Source organism: Otolemur garnettii, unplaced genomic scaffold, assembly GCF_000181295.1.
Source record: "Otolemur garnettii isolate 467f Iridium unplaced genomic scaffold, OtoGar3 scaffold00268, whole genome shotgun sequence".
Lineage (NCBI taxonomy): Eukaryota > Metazoa > Chordata > Mammalia > Primates > Galagidae > Otolemur > Otolemur garnettii.
Window position 1 is genome coordinate 910,424 of NW_003852663.1, and position 13,976 is coordinate 924,399.

At 39.1% G+C, this 13,976-nt stretch overlaps 2 pseudogenes across 1 annotated transcript; both read right to left on the reverse strand.

Moving 5' to 3' along the window:
• Positions 1–3,499: 3,499 nt before the first annotated feature.
• On the reverse strand, positions 3,500–4,284 carry LOC100958568 (annotated as a pseudogene).
• A 1,259-nt stretch (positions 4,285–5,543) lies between these two features.
• LOC100962033 lies at positions 5,544–9,590 on the reverse strand (annotated as a pseudogene). The gene is made up of 2 exons (XR_002771298.1): positions 9,449–9,590; positions 5,544–7,250 (listed from the first exon to the last, which is right to left on the reverse strand). The product of XR_002771298.1 is annotated as a genetic suppressor element 1 pseudogene (transcript).
• Between the last annotated feature and the right edge of the window lie 4,386 nt (positions 9,591–13,976).

The window sequence follows — 13,976 nt, forward strand, 5'->3', positions numbered from 1 at the left end:
TAATGCAATGTGCTACAATGTTAACTGTGTTTACCATGATGGGACAATATTTTCTTCTCTGTATTTGATAGTATTTTCCACATGTTTTGAAATGAGTGTGGATTACCTTTATCATGATAAACAGAGCCCAGGATATGTGCTTTATTTTTAACTGGTAAAGAGCACCAGGTCTAGAGATGCAGTAGTAGAAGAAATAGGCAGGCACATTAGATGCCGACGTGGGTTGGATCAGGTTTTATCTGGGTAGTTACTTTAGATCCCTGTTTCTTAAGCTGTCTACCTTGGGAGGCTGCAGCTTAATCCCTCAGTCAAAGGGCTCCCCAGGATGGGGGACCTATGCTGTTCTATTGATTAGTGGCTGGTGTGCTATGAGAGGATCTTAGGTGTGCTGCAAAATTTTTTCACAATTATTAATTAAATTATTTTCAAAAGAATTTCAAAGCACAGTAAGTATATTCTTTTTTGATTAACATTATTTAAGTGTGCTGCAGAAGTTTAACTATAGGTTCAAATGTGCCATGAGATTCAAAAGGTTGAAAAACACTGCTTTTAGAAGGAGTGATATTGTGGCATCCTCTGCTTGAGTCTGTGGTCCCACTGTATACTATAACATTGTTGCCTTGACCTCAGACTACATACCTCTGCTAGCACTCTGAGCACAATGTAATTCTCTAGGTAATCTGTAAAGTATAAGTAAGTACTGTTTTGTTTTGTTCTTTTTTTGTTTCTATAATCTGCATTGGTGGTCCTCAAAGTGTGGTCCCCAGACCAGTATCACCTGGGAACTTGCTAGAAATCGCTAATTCTTAGCAGGCCTACTGTATCAGAAACTCCTGAGGTTGGTTCTAGCAATCCTTTGAGCAAGCCTCCCAAGTGGTGCTGATGCAAACTGAAGTTTGAGAACCATACTCTACAAAACTTAAAGAAAAAGTAATAAATTAAAATGTTAATTGATGAGTTAAGGAATTAATCATGAAATCCTATTTCACATACTTTTCATAATCTCCACTCAAAGTAATATTTATTCATTTACCAAATGAATATTTTTTTCATTGGAAAGTACACTTGAAATTGGAGGTCAGTGCCATCTGCTGACCTGATCCAGAATTGCAGGTTGGCCATCACTTTCTAGCAAGAGTCCTATAAAGGAAGGAGGGAGGAGGGAAAGAAGGGCACACTTTCTGAAAGTTATATGGCAAAAGAGGCATTAAGCTTCTGTAGACAGAGCCCATGAGCATTAACTCATGCGGAAGAATGTCTCCTTTGGTCCCTTTCTAAAATTCAACACAGTTACGCCAGGAAGCTGCTCATGCCTGTAATCTTAGCACTCTGGGAGGCTGGAGGTGGATTGCCTGAGCTCAAGAGTTCGAGACCAACCTGAGCAAAAGCAAGAACCTGTCTCTAATAATGGTTGGGCATTGTGGCCGGTAGTCCCAGCTACCAGGGAGGCTGAGGCAAGAGAATCACTTGAGCCCAAGACTTTGAAGTTACTGCATGTTATGACACCCCAGCACTCTACAGAGAGTGACAAAGTGAGACTCTGTCTCAAAAAAATATATAAGTAAATGGTTGAATGGATATGTGTGTGTGGTTATAAGCATTAAGCTGTATGTAACCTTTTTATATTACAATATTATTTAACATCTTTTAATGTCCCAAATTATATCTTTCATCATTATTTTTGTAAATCAAAGCACAACTAAGTATATCCCATGCTGTCATAATTTTACCCTATCTTGCAAATTAAAAATTAGTGTACTGTCTGTTTTGCTGGCTCTAGAAAACACTGAAGGAATATGAATTTCCAAAAGGCATTATCTTGTATCTCCCCTCCTACTATGTCTTGTCACAGGACAATTGATTTGTGAATATTCTCCAGATATGTTTCTGTGGGCTTGTTTCTAATTTAAAAGATGACATATGTTCTTGTAAAAATATATGTTCTTCAGAAATCTTGTGATCTCCATACATACTGGCTCCCCTTCCCTTCTACCATGAGTGGAAGCAGACTGAGGCCTTAACCAGATCCAGATACTGGCACCATGCTTCTTGGACAGCCTGCAGAACAATGAGCCAAATAAACCAAATTTTCTCTTCATAAATTACCCAGTCTCAGGTACTCCTTTACAGGAACATAAATGGACTATGACAATATCTTAAAAATGCATACATATTTATCCAAATATTAAGTATATTCTTTTACAAACTTGTGATCACCTTCTTTATACTGTGTTGATATTTACCTGTTTCATGCAGTATGAGAACTTGTTTGGCATTTCATCAGTTATGTTGTTGAGTATATTTTCAAATGGTTCTTTGGGTATCTATACTTCTTATGGGTATTTTCTGTTATAATCTTTGGCCCATTTCTCTGTTGATTGAGAGATCAAAGATATTAACTCTTCGCCTACAATATAGGTTGAAAATATTTTCTCCTAGCTTTTTATATACTTTGTATTTTAAGGTTTGCACTACCAATGGTATTTAAATGTATGCAGTCATTTATCACCCAATGATGAGGATACATTCTTAGAAATGAGTCATTAGGCTATTTTGTCATTGTGCAAACATCAAAGTATACTAACACAAACCTAGATGGTATAGTCTACCCATATGTAGGCTATATGGTATAGTTTCTCTTGGGCTACAAATCTTTATAGTATGCAGCTATACTGAATATTGTAGGCAACTGTAGTGCAATAATTAATATTTATGTCTCTAAAGATATCTAAACATACAAAAGGCACAGTAAAAATATGATATAAAAGATAAAAATGGTATATCTGTATTGTACATCTCAACTGTAATCTTATAGGGACCACTGTTATATATGCAGTCTATCCTTGACCAAATTGTCATTATACAGTGAGGAGAGAGAGAGAGAGAGAGAGAGAATATCAGTAAAGTTCACTGTTAAAAAGAAACCATCATTAATACACTTAAGATTATTGACTGTCTGCCCAGATACAGATAAAGAGCAGTAATGTAATGGCACTCTGTATAACTAGAGGTTTTTAGTTTCCGGGCATTAATTCACAAGGTTCTTTCTCTGCAGAAAATTATTTACTTTCTCATAACTCCTATACCCTGATCTCAATAATGTCAACAATGAGCAGTAACATGAAGAACCATAAGGATTAAATTAGATAAAGTGTAAAGTACCTATTAATGGAAGTCCTTGTGTAAATGTCAATAACCTTTTTTCAGGTCATATTCTAGAAATAACAACTCTGTTTTCACATAAACCTGGCTTTTTAACACTCCAGAGATAGCTAATCCATGGGGTTTCTTCACCTAGGGCTCCTAGTAGAAGAGTACATCTCTATAATCCAGGGGTCCTCAAACTTTTTTTTTTTTTACCACTTTAATGTTTTGTACAATTTAATAAATAGTTCTCTTAATGACCGCAGACATGTAAGGCTGTTTGGTAGCATTCAGAAACATCACAGTAATACTGATTTTCTCAATTGTTGTGTAAGTTACTTGTGTGAAATGGCTATCAAACCAGTAAGACTTCATTTATGTATCCATCATTTTCAGGATTGTTGGTAACCTGGGCATATTTCCCCCAAAGAACCTTGCCCCCTTGTGTCACAAGGCCCAGCTTGCTCACATTGACCTCGATGACAGTCCCTTTGGTAATAACACCCAAAGTTGTATATAATGGGGATGAGGGATTCTTCTTTACACCAAGTATTGGCAGGTGAAAGGTGGCTTTCAGCTCAGGATGTGTTACATGGGCCTTCTTGAAACACAAGCCCATTGGCTTGATGAATCTTTCATATTTAGGTGGTTTTCTTGTAAAGCCATCTCCAACAAAGCAGACTTTAGTAACCATCCTCTTCCATGCCTTCTTCTTTCTCTTTCCTGTTCGAATAACTTTTAATACTGTTTCTCCCTGGGCACGAACTTTGGGCAGAGGGACTTCCCATTTGCCCACTTTCTCTTTCCATTTTTGTTTAACCATATTGGAGAGTACTTTGGCTTGGGACTGTCCCTCTCTGTCCAACAGATAGGCAGGTACTGCTCCCAGTGGAGTCTTTTCATCATTCTTTTGTTTGGTGTTTCTCTTTTCATGCATCTTGATAGTTTTTTTCATTTGTATTTGCTCAGCATGGCGCTGTTTATGGTAGAGCTTAATTTAACCTTCACACCAATCATCTTCTTTGCCTTCTTTGACCGTTCATGAGCCTTTCGACTTTATTTTTTTCTCTTTTTCTCATCGTAATCCAAGCGATGTCCATAGCGTTTACGGTGTAATTCAATATATTCATTTTGTGGCATGATGACGGTCACAGAGCCACCCAGCGCAGCCTCTAGGGTATGAAGACACTGTCAGTCTTTGGGTCTCACAGATCCATGAGCCGACTCCACCCAGGACCACCGCAACAGGAAAAGCCTCAAACTTTTTAAACAGGGGGCCAGTTCAATGTCCCTCAGACCGTTGGAGGGCTGGACTGCGGGCCCGGGGCAAGTTGGCTGCTAAGCAGGACATGCAGCTGCAGCAAAAACACACAGTGGGCCTGATAAATGTCCTAGGTGGGCTGCATGTGGCCTGTGGGCCGTAGTTTGAGGACGCCTGCAATAAGCAATGTCATGTTGAAGGAGTACCAATGTGCACACAATTTTAGGAGAGTTTAAAACAGTAAGTCATTAAGCTTTGGAAGCCTATCATCTAAAAGGGGAGGCGATGGGTATATTGTGGGGAGGGAAAAGAGAGGAGCCCATTCCTGCTCCTGATTTGATGTGTGTTCCTGAAAAAGTATAATGTTCTGTGGGCCTATCCTTGATCATCTATAAAATGGGAATAATGGAAGGATACCTTCCTCTGAGAGCTCTGGTAGGCAAAAAAGGAGGAAACTTATAAAAATGTCGGGCATGTTGCAGTACTTGGACAAACACTAGTACTGCCCAGCCCATCTCTTATGAAAGAGATGTCTTTTAAATAAACAAAAAGCACTTCTGTCATAGAAAAAAATCCAGAAATGTAGCCACAAAAGAGAAATATACAAATATTTACCTAATGCATAAACTTTGGTGTCATTTCTGTGTTGTGAGATGAATTACCTGAGGAGTTTTGGGAAAGAAAGTAAAATAATTTGCTTTTAGTTCAGGTAGTATCTTGTCCTTTTATTTTCCTTCTCGAAACGTTTCCAAGTGAAAGGAAAGGCCCAAATGGGAACTAGAAAAGTTTCCAACTAAGTGAAAGGAAAGGCGTAAATGGGAACAAAGCAATACCGGGGTCCATGCTGAACCACAATACCGTGGATGAACTGCTTCTCCTCTGCTGGCCTCAGTCCTAACACAGAATACTTTCATTTTTTAATTTTAAAAAACACTTCAATATTTTAATGTCCTGACCATCAGCAGTACAAACACTAAAATCAAGTGGCTTTTTTTTTTTTTGCCCAGAAAAACAAAAACAGAACAAACAAAACTCCCAAACAGGAAAAAAACAAACAAAAATCCCCCAAACCACATATTAAAAATGGCAGGCTTTTTATAACAATAATTAAAGTAATAAAAACATGCAGAACTTTTTGTTTTTTTAATATATATACACAGTACAAGGCTGAAGCACCTTTGACTTTTCTCTCAAAATTTACGTTTGTATGAAAACACCACCCACCCTTGTAACAATTTGGTGGGTGTGAATGTGTGTACACACAGAGCTCTGTACATTCTCCCCCACGGAGTAGTAAAAAGGTACCTTCAGGTTGTGGACTCATTTAAGTGAGAGCTTTTCTAGGGAAAAGCCTTTGGGGTGTTGCTTTGTGTGCTCCTAGGACCTATTGCTTTGAAGAAAATTTTGCAGAAAAGTAACAAACAAATAAGCCCTTTTATTTACAATACACTCAACCTTTTCAGCAGAAGCAAGTCTCATTCCTGGGGAGGAATGGACCCCACCCCATCACTGCAGCAACAGCTAACTTCACTGTTGGGGCGCAATGACATGGCAACTCTAGAGACAGAAAAGGACCAGTCTGATCCGATCTTGTGCATGGGGGGGCTGTAAATGATAATGTTTTAGTGTTGGTGATGGAGCTTTCACTTTCAGATTAAAAAATAATGACGTGGGGGAAAGAGTAAAACCATCTTTAGAAAGAAAAACTGTGGGTATCCTACGTTGGTTGCTCGCTGAACACCACAGGGGATTCAACTGCACTGAAGTCAAGGTGAGTCCGTTCTTCTTTTCTGGAGCCTGGAATCCTTTGCTTCATGCATGGCACATTCTTAGTTTTTAAGCTTCAAACCTCCCAGTGAAAAATATTAAATATTCAAGGTAATAAAATAGATAATATTTCTATACTATAGGTTCAGCCTAGTGCAAGGGAAACCGTCCCTTGGGATATCCCTTAAAGTAGCCCCTAGGCCAATGCATTGCAGGCAAGGCAAGGCACTTCCGTAAGTGGTCCAGTTCTGCCTGGAGCCGCTCGGGTTCTGAGACAATCTTCTGTTTGTCCATCTTCTGGCTCCTCAACTCTGCCACGCTGAGGGAGAGCTGCTCAGCCGTTAGGCTGAGGCTGCAGTGCCGAGCCTCCAGCTGTCTGCACTGCATCTGCAACACCTGCCGCTCCAGAGTTTGCTCTTCTATACGTTCGTGGTAGGCTTCAAAAACTGCCTCAATCCCTTGCCACTCGTGCCAGGGGGCATCTTCATCCTCTTCTCTGTCATCGTCCTCAAAGTCATCTTCTGAGTCCTGGTCCATCTCCTGGGTGGAGGACCCCTTCCTTGTTGTGGGGGGGGCTCTTGCTGCCCGTTGTGGTGGTGTAGAGAGACACGGCTGGAGGACTGCAGCTCAGGAATATTGTAATGGACGGATGTGTCAACCTTGTGGTTCTGCTCTGAGGACAGCACAGCCATGCTACCTTTATGCTTCCGTAGGGTCTTCTGGGTGGACTGCAACACTGACTCGTGGAACTGATGTGCAAATTCTTCCACCATGAAGGGCTCCCACAGTTTGCCCTTCCAGTTGACGCTGTGGGACAACGGCACAGGAATGTCCTTGGGTGCAGTGCCCCGGATGTAATGAAGCATGCTCAGGCTCTTCTTGCCCCTGGGGTCCTCACTCAGCCTGGTCTTCTCACCACTGGCAGGGGCTGGCTCCTGGGGCCGGAGCTGTTCCAGTTTCCCAGACCCCATGGCCTTTGGGACATCAGACAAGGAAGTAGCAACAGGCTTATCTGTATCTAGAGAGGCTGGCTGTGTGACTGGTTCGCTCAGGGAGACGACAGGACTGTCCCTCAGAGCTAACACAGAATACTTAATGCAGAAATAGTGGTTATGGGCATAGGTGTTTGGGATGAGATACCTATGGATTTGACTGTAGGTGTCTTTAGTTGAGGAGTGCATAATCTTGAGTAAGCAATTTCTTTTCTTTGAGTCTCAGCTTTCCTCTTATGCTAATGAGAATTGGGATGGTATCCACACCCCATAAGGTTGTAGTGAAGATGAAATTGATCATGACATTTAAAGCACTCAGAGAAATGCCTAGCAACTTCTACTGCTGAAAACATATTTATATCATTCATCATGATTATTATTGCTCCTCCCATCCATCCAAAAGGAAAGCCATGGAGGTGGGAGTGCATTGCCAGGTAATGTAATTTTTCAGGGGTGCTGCAATTTTATCATTGTTTGGAACAGACTGGTTGACATACAGATTGAAGGAAGATTATTAAAAGCTTACTGGCAGACCCAGATAAATATAATTATTTAACATGCAAAAGATGTGGTTTTTCCAGTCTGTGCATTCAAATGTGTGTTTAAAGAAATGAGACAGTTGTAGTAGTAAAAATCAAAGTTTAATGTTTCCTCATAACAAATGATTTAATATTAATTAAAAAGTCAGCAAGACAGTAACAGCATGCAAAATGCCTATATGTCACAGTTTTATAAAATGTCAAGGCAATATATGCACAATATATCTGCACTGATACAAGCAAACAAAAAATAAGGGTATGGAAACACTGAAAAATATTAATAGTTTTTTTTGTCTAGTGATGGTAGGACTGCTGGCTATTGATATTTTCATTTCTGTGATTAAGTATTCTAATCATTTGGCAAAATGAGTACATATTTCATTTATGATAGAAAAAACTTCAGCCCCTAAAAGCTTTATTTCTTATCAAATATATAAAACATACAAAATGTTATAATAACTATAAAATGAACACTCATGTACCCACTACCCAGGTTAAGCACTAAACTTGACAAATACTTTAAGAAGTAATGATCTTGCCTGTCCTTACTCCTCAGATGTAACCAATAACCTGAATGATGTGCCCATACCCTCTATAAGTTGCTTTTATGTTAACTGTGAATGAAACCATCCTTTAAAATATTACATATATATTTTTCATACTGGCAGGTGCTTTTAGTCTCCATTTAATAATTTGATTTAACATAACATTTTCCAGTTGTATATATGTGACAACTAGGCCACATATATAATTCTTACAGGCCTAGGGAATTTTCACCACTATATAATGTTCCACATATATTAGAATGAACCACAATGGTTTTTTTTTTTTTTTTTTGGACCACTGTTAAGGGACATTTTTTTTCTTTTTGCCTACAGTTTTGCTCTTACAAACAATGCTGAAACGAACATTATTATAGATGAGGCCAGGTGCCCACATGATAGATATTTTCTACTTTCTTACTACTCAAAATGTGACCCAGGAAATAGCCAGTGTCACATCACTTGGTATATTTTGTGTATCCTCGTGAGCCCCAAAAATGCTGCTGCCAGGAACTGGGAGCTTTTTGAGGACAAAGCACCAGGCTGCTGGCCCTGTCAGGGCTGCTTCCCCTCTCCATAGACTTGAGCCAACGCTTATTGCATACATTTTTTTCTCCCCCAGAGGGAGCTTCCACCCTTTAGTTTTCATGCTTCTCATTCCCACAGAAACATCTCCCAACTTTGGCCCAGACTGAAGTAGTCACAAGGGCTGGTAGGTCCTGGGGGAATCTGTGATTCCAGTGCTTAGACATTCCAAGCAGGCTGCCTCCCAGGGTGAGGGATGGAGACAACCAGCATGTCAGCTATCCTCCATTCATACTTTTTTTTTTCCTGCTCCTCTCCTTTCCCTGCTGCCAAGAAGCATGGGTGCCCCCAGGGATCATTATGCCAAGATTCTCAGAAGAAGCTGCTTTCTCTTTGTTGGTGCACTCATCACGCCAAGCCTTCCATAGAGAGTGGGACTCACACCTTTCTTCTTAAAGACATATAGCAGACCAAGTGGTGCTCAGATTGTGAATTCTCTGTCCACTCACCCTCTCTGGTGCTGCTCACCTGGCTACTCCATCAAAGCAAAGCAAACCTCAAAGAAGTGGGACATCAAACCTGCTTGAGCACGCCATGTGCAACTTGGGACCAGCACACTTCTTCCAGGCATGTTCTGGGATTGAACTTGGGGGACCTAGGGTAAGGCCAGACCCATACCATCAGGACTCAATTGTGTTGCTTGGAGGCAGGGAGGGGAGATTTGTGAATTAATTTCAGGAGGTGCGGGAGCCTGCATGGGCAAAACTGAGAGGAGAGTGCAGTGTGGGCCAAGCTGTGGTGCACTTGCAGAGCCCCTCATTCCCCCTCAGGAAAGCTGTGTTTTCAGCATGGAGTGGAATCTTGGACAGGGACACTCCCAACCTGCAGTGCCATTGCTGATAAGCTCAGGTAGTTTGAGCTTCTGCAAGTGACCAAAAAACAGAAGGAAATCTCAGGGTAGAGAAGAAGTGAGAAAAGTGAAACCTACTCTTGATAGTCAGACCTTGAATCCCAGAGAGGCCACCCCCCCATATGCAAACTTTCTGGCTTGGCACAGACACTTCCTGGTGGCAGTCCTGTGCTGCCTGGGAGTGAACACTTGACACCTGCTGAGATAGCTCTTGTGTCCACTTTTGTGGAGCATTAATTCAGGCTTGTCTGAGCCAGCCCCACCCAGCCTCACTCCTCTACCTACATCTACTGTGGTGGAGAATGAGGAGTCCCCTCGGAGCTCTAGGGCCCTGCTTATTGCCTGGGGCATACAATTGTTTCTCCTGAGAACCCAAAACAGGTCACATGTCCCAAAAAACAACACTGCAACTGGTTCATTCTGGCAAATGCAACGCACTGGAAGGGAGGACAATTTATACAGCTCTTTACAGCATTTACTGACTCAATAATACAGGGTGTGGCTGATTCTTTCTCGCAAGCACCACCTACTGTATCAGATATTTAACTGGGTATCACAATATAATTTATGCTGTTAAGAAGACCACAGGGATTGGAAAAGAGAAAGTATTTCAAAGACCTCCATCTTCCCTCATGAACAAGAGATAGGGAATCTACTCTCACACATAGCTCACCACCACTAGTCTATAAATAAACAGCAATCTGGAAAACCATCACACCAAGAATATTCATAACCAAGAACCTATAGCCATCCAGAATCTACACCCCTATAAAAGCACTCACAAGCAAAGCCAAAGATTCTTAAACAATATATGCTGCAGAAACATGCTTAAGAGGGAGGGAGCAAAAGATCCCCATCTGAACAAAAGAAAATCCAAAGCCTAGAATTAACAGTTGCTCCAGATGAGAAAGAATTGGCACATGAACTCCAGAAGTACAAAAAATCATTAAAAGGATACCCATAAATGGGAACACTAACACTCTAGCAATAGTTCCCAACTGAGATGAAAATGTTGAAATGACAGATAAAGAACTTCAAGATGTAGGTAAGGAAGCTCAATTAAATCTAAGAGAAAATGAAAAAAGAACTCAAAGAATCCAGAAAAACAATTCAGGAAATGAATGAAAAATTTACTAAAGAGATAGACATATTAAAAGAAAAACAAGCTCGTGGAATAATATTTCAAAGCTAGGAATAAATAATCAAGATTAACATAATAATATGTAAAAGCAACAAGTATAAAGACTTTTCAGAAAAAAAAAAGAAAAACAAAATAGAACTTTTTAAAATAAAGAACAATCATTAAAATAAATGTAAAACACAATAGAAAGCTTTGAGAATATACTAGACCAAGCAGAAGAAACAATTCTGGAGCTTGAAGACAAATTTTTTGTACTAAACTAGTCAAAAATAAAGAACAAAATCTCAATCTTAAGCATGAATAAAGCTTAAGAAAAATATGGAATTATGTCAAATGGCCAAATATAAGAACATAGGCTTCCCTGAGAGAGAAGAAGAAAACATAAAAGGATTGGAAAATCTACTTTAGGGAATAATTGAGGAAAATGTCCCTGGTCCTTCTAGAAATTGAGATATCCAGATACAAGGAGCTCAAAGAAACCTATGAAAGTCATAAAAAAGAGGCAGTCATCAAGATATATAGTTACCAGTCTGGCCAAATTCAACACAAAGCAACTCTTATCTGCCATGAGGCAAAAGTATCAAGTAACTTATAAAGGAAAACCGATCAGTTTAACTGCAGACTTCGTAATGGACAGCTTACAAGTCAGAAGGGATTGGGGCCTCATCTTCAGTCTTCTCACAAAGAAGAACTGCCAACCCACAATTTTGTATACTGTAAAACTAAGTTTCCTATATGAATGAGAAATGAAGACTTTTCAAGGCAAATAAACACTGCGGGAATTTGTTAAGACCAGGCATACCCTGGAGGAACTATTCAGAACTGCATTATACATAGATCAGAACCCACCAGTGTAAAAGTACCCAAAAGCTGATGCTCAGAGCTCATATAAAATAGCAAAAAAGGAAAAACAAAACAATAAAGTACCAACACAATGAACAGAAAAGCTTCCCATATATTAATCCTATTATTCAACATTAATGGTCTAAATCAGGGGTCCTCAAACTTTTTAAACAGGGGCCAGTTCACTGTCCCTCAGACCATTGGAGTGCCAGACTGCAGGCCCTGGGATGAATCAGCTGCTAAGCAGGACAGGCAGTGGGGGCAAAAACATTCAGCGGGCCGGATAAATGTCCTAGGTGGGCTGCATGTGGCCTGTGGGCCGTAGTTTGAGAAGCCTGGTCTAACTGATCCTCTCATGAGAAATGGGTTAACTAAATAGATGAAAAATAACGACCTAAGTATCTTTTATCCCCAGGAAACACACCTAACCCACAAAGACTCACACAGTCTCAAGATGAAGGGATGGAAAAAACACTCCATGCAAATGGAACCAAAAGGGAGCAGGTATAGCCATTCTTAATTAGATAAAATAGACTTTAAATCAACTATAGTAAACAAAGGCAGAGATGGTCATTATATAATGCTAAAGGGAGCAATTCCCCAACAGGACACAGCAACATTAAATATACAGAGGGTGCCAAAATATGTACACACATTTTAAGAAAGGCAAAAATTGTATTGAAATTATAATATTCAATATATACCAGTGACAAAAGATGAACGCAAATCACTTTGAACACCTCTAGTAATTGCAGAAGTTAAATATAACCTGAGTATTATAAATGTAATATAGTTTTATCCTTTCTTAAAATGTGTATGTATTTTTGGCACCCTCTGCATATGTGCCTAACAAAGGAACTCCCAGATTCATAAAGTAAATTCTACTAAATCTGAGCAAAGAGATAAGCAGCAGAATTTTTTTTTTTTTTGTAGTTGAGATTTTATTGGTTGTGTTGAACATCAGTACAGGCATTTCAATTTGTACATGATTCTTAACATATATACCCCAAATCTAAAAAGCCATTTATTGTAACTCTTTTTTATTATTTATTTATTTATTTATTTATTTTTAGTCCTATCATTTTTTTATTGTATAAAAATATGCATATCATGGAGTCTACCATTTTAACCATCTTAAGTGTACAGTTCAGGGGCTGTAAGTCCATTCACATTGTACAACCATCACAGCCATCTGTCTCCAAATTTTTTCATCTTGCAAAATTAAAACCATACCAGTTGAGCAATATACTCTCATTCCCCCTCCCTCCAGCCCCTGACAACTACCATTCTACTTTCTGACTCTATGAATTTAACTATTCTAGGTCCCTCACATCACTGAAATCATAGAGTATTATTCTTTTTGTGACTAGCTTGTTTTACTTAGCATCATTTACATGTCTTCAAGGTTCATCCATGTGGAAGCATATGTCAGAATTGCCTTCCTTTTTAAGGCTGAATAATACTACCTCACATATCTTGTTTAATCATTCATCTGTCAATGGACACTTGGGCCATTTGTACCCATATAACCTTAATACCAAAGCTAGGAAAGGACACAACAATAAAAGACAACAATAGACCTACATTACATATGAATATACATGGAAAACTCTTTAATAAAATAGTAGCAAAGTGAATTCAACAGCACATCAAAAAAAAAAAAATGCACCATGACCTATTGGGTTTCATCCCAGTGATTCAAAGATGATTCAACATAAGTAAATCAGTAAATATGATTCAGCACATAAACAGAAGCAAAAACAAAGACCACACAATCATCTCAATAGATGCATAAAAAGAATTTGATAAAATCAAGCACACTTCCATTATAAAAATCTTCAACAAACTTAGCATAGAAGGAACTTGTCTCAAAATTATAAAAGCCATATATGACAAACCCATGGCCAACATCATGTGGAAAAGTTGAAAACATTCTAAAACCTAGTACAAGCAAGAATGTCCACTGTAACCACTTCTATTCATCATATTGTTGGAAGTCCTATCCAGAGAAATTAGACTAGATAAAGAAATAAAGGATATTTAAACTGGGAAAGAGGAGCTCAAACTACTCCTAGACCCCCATCAAAGGAACTCAAACTCCTAATAATGATATAATAGTATGATCTTGTATCAAGAAAATCCCTAAAACTCCACCAAGAGATTCCTAGAAGAAAAAAGTAAAGTCAGCAGTCTCAGGTTACAAAATCAATGTACACAAATAAGTAGCATTTCTATATACCAATAATAGTCAAGCTGATTTTTAAACTGAAGATTCAATACCATTCACAATAGCTACAGAAAAAAAAATTCTT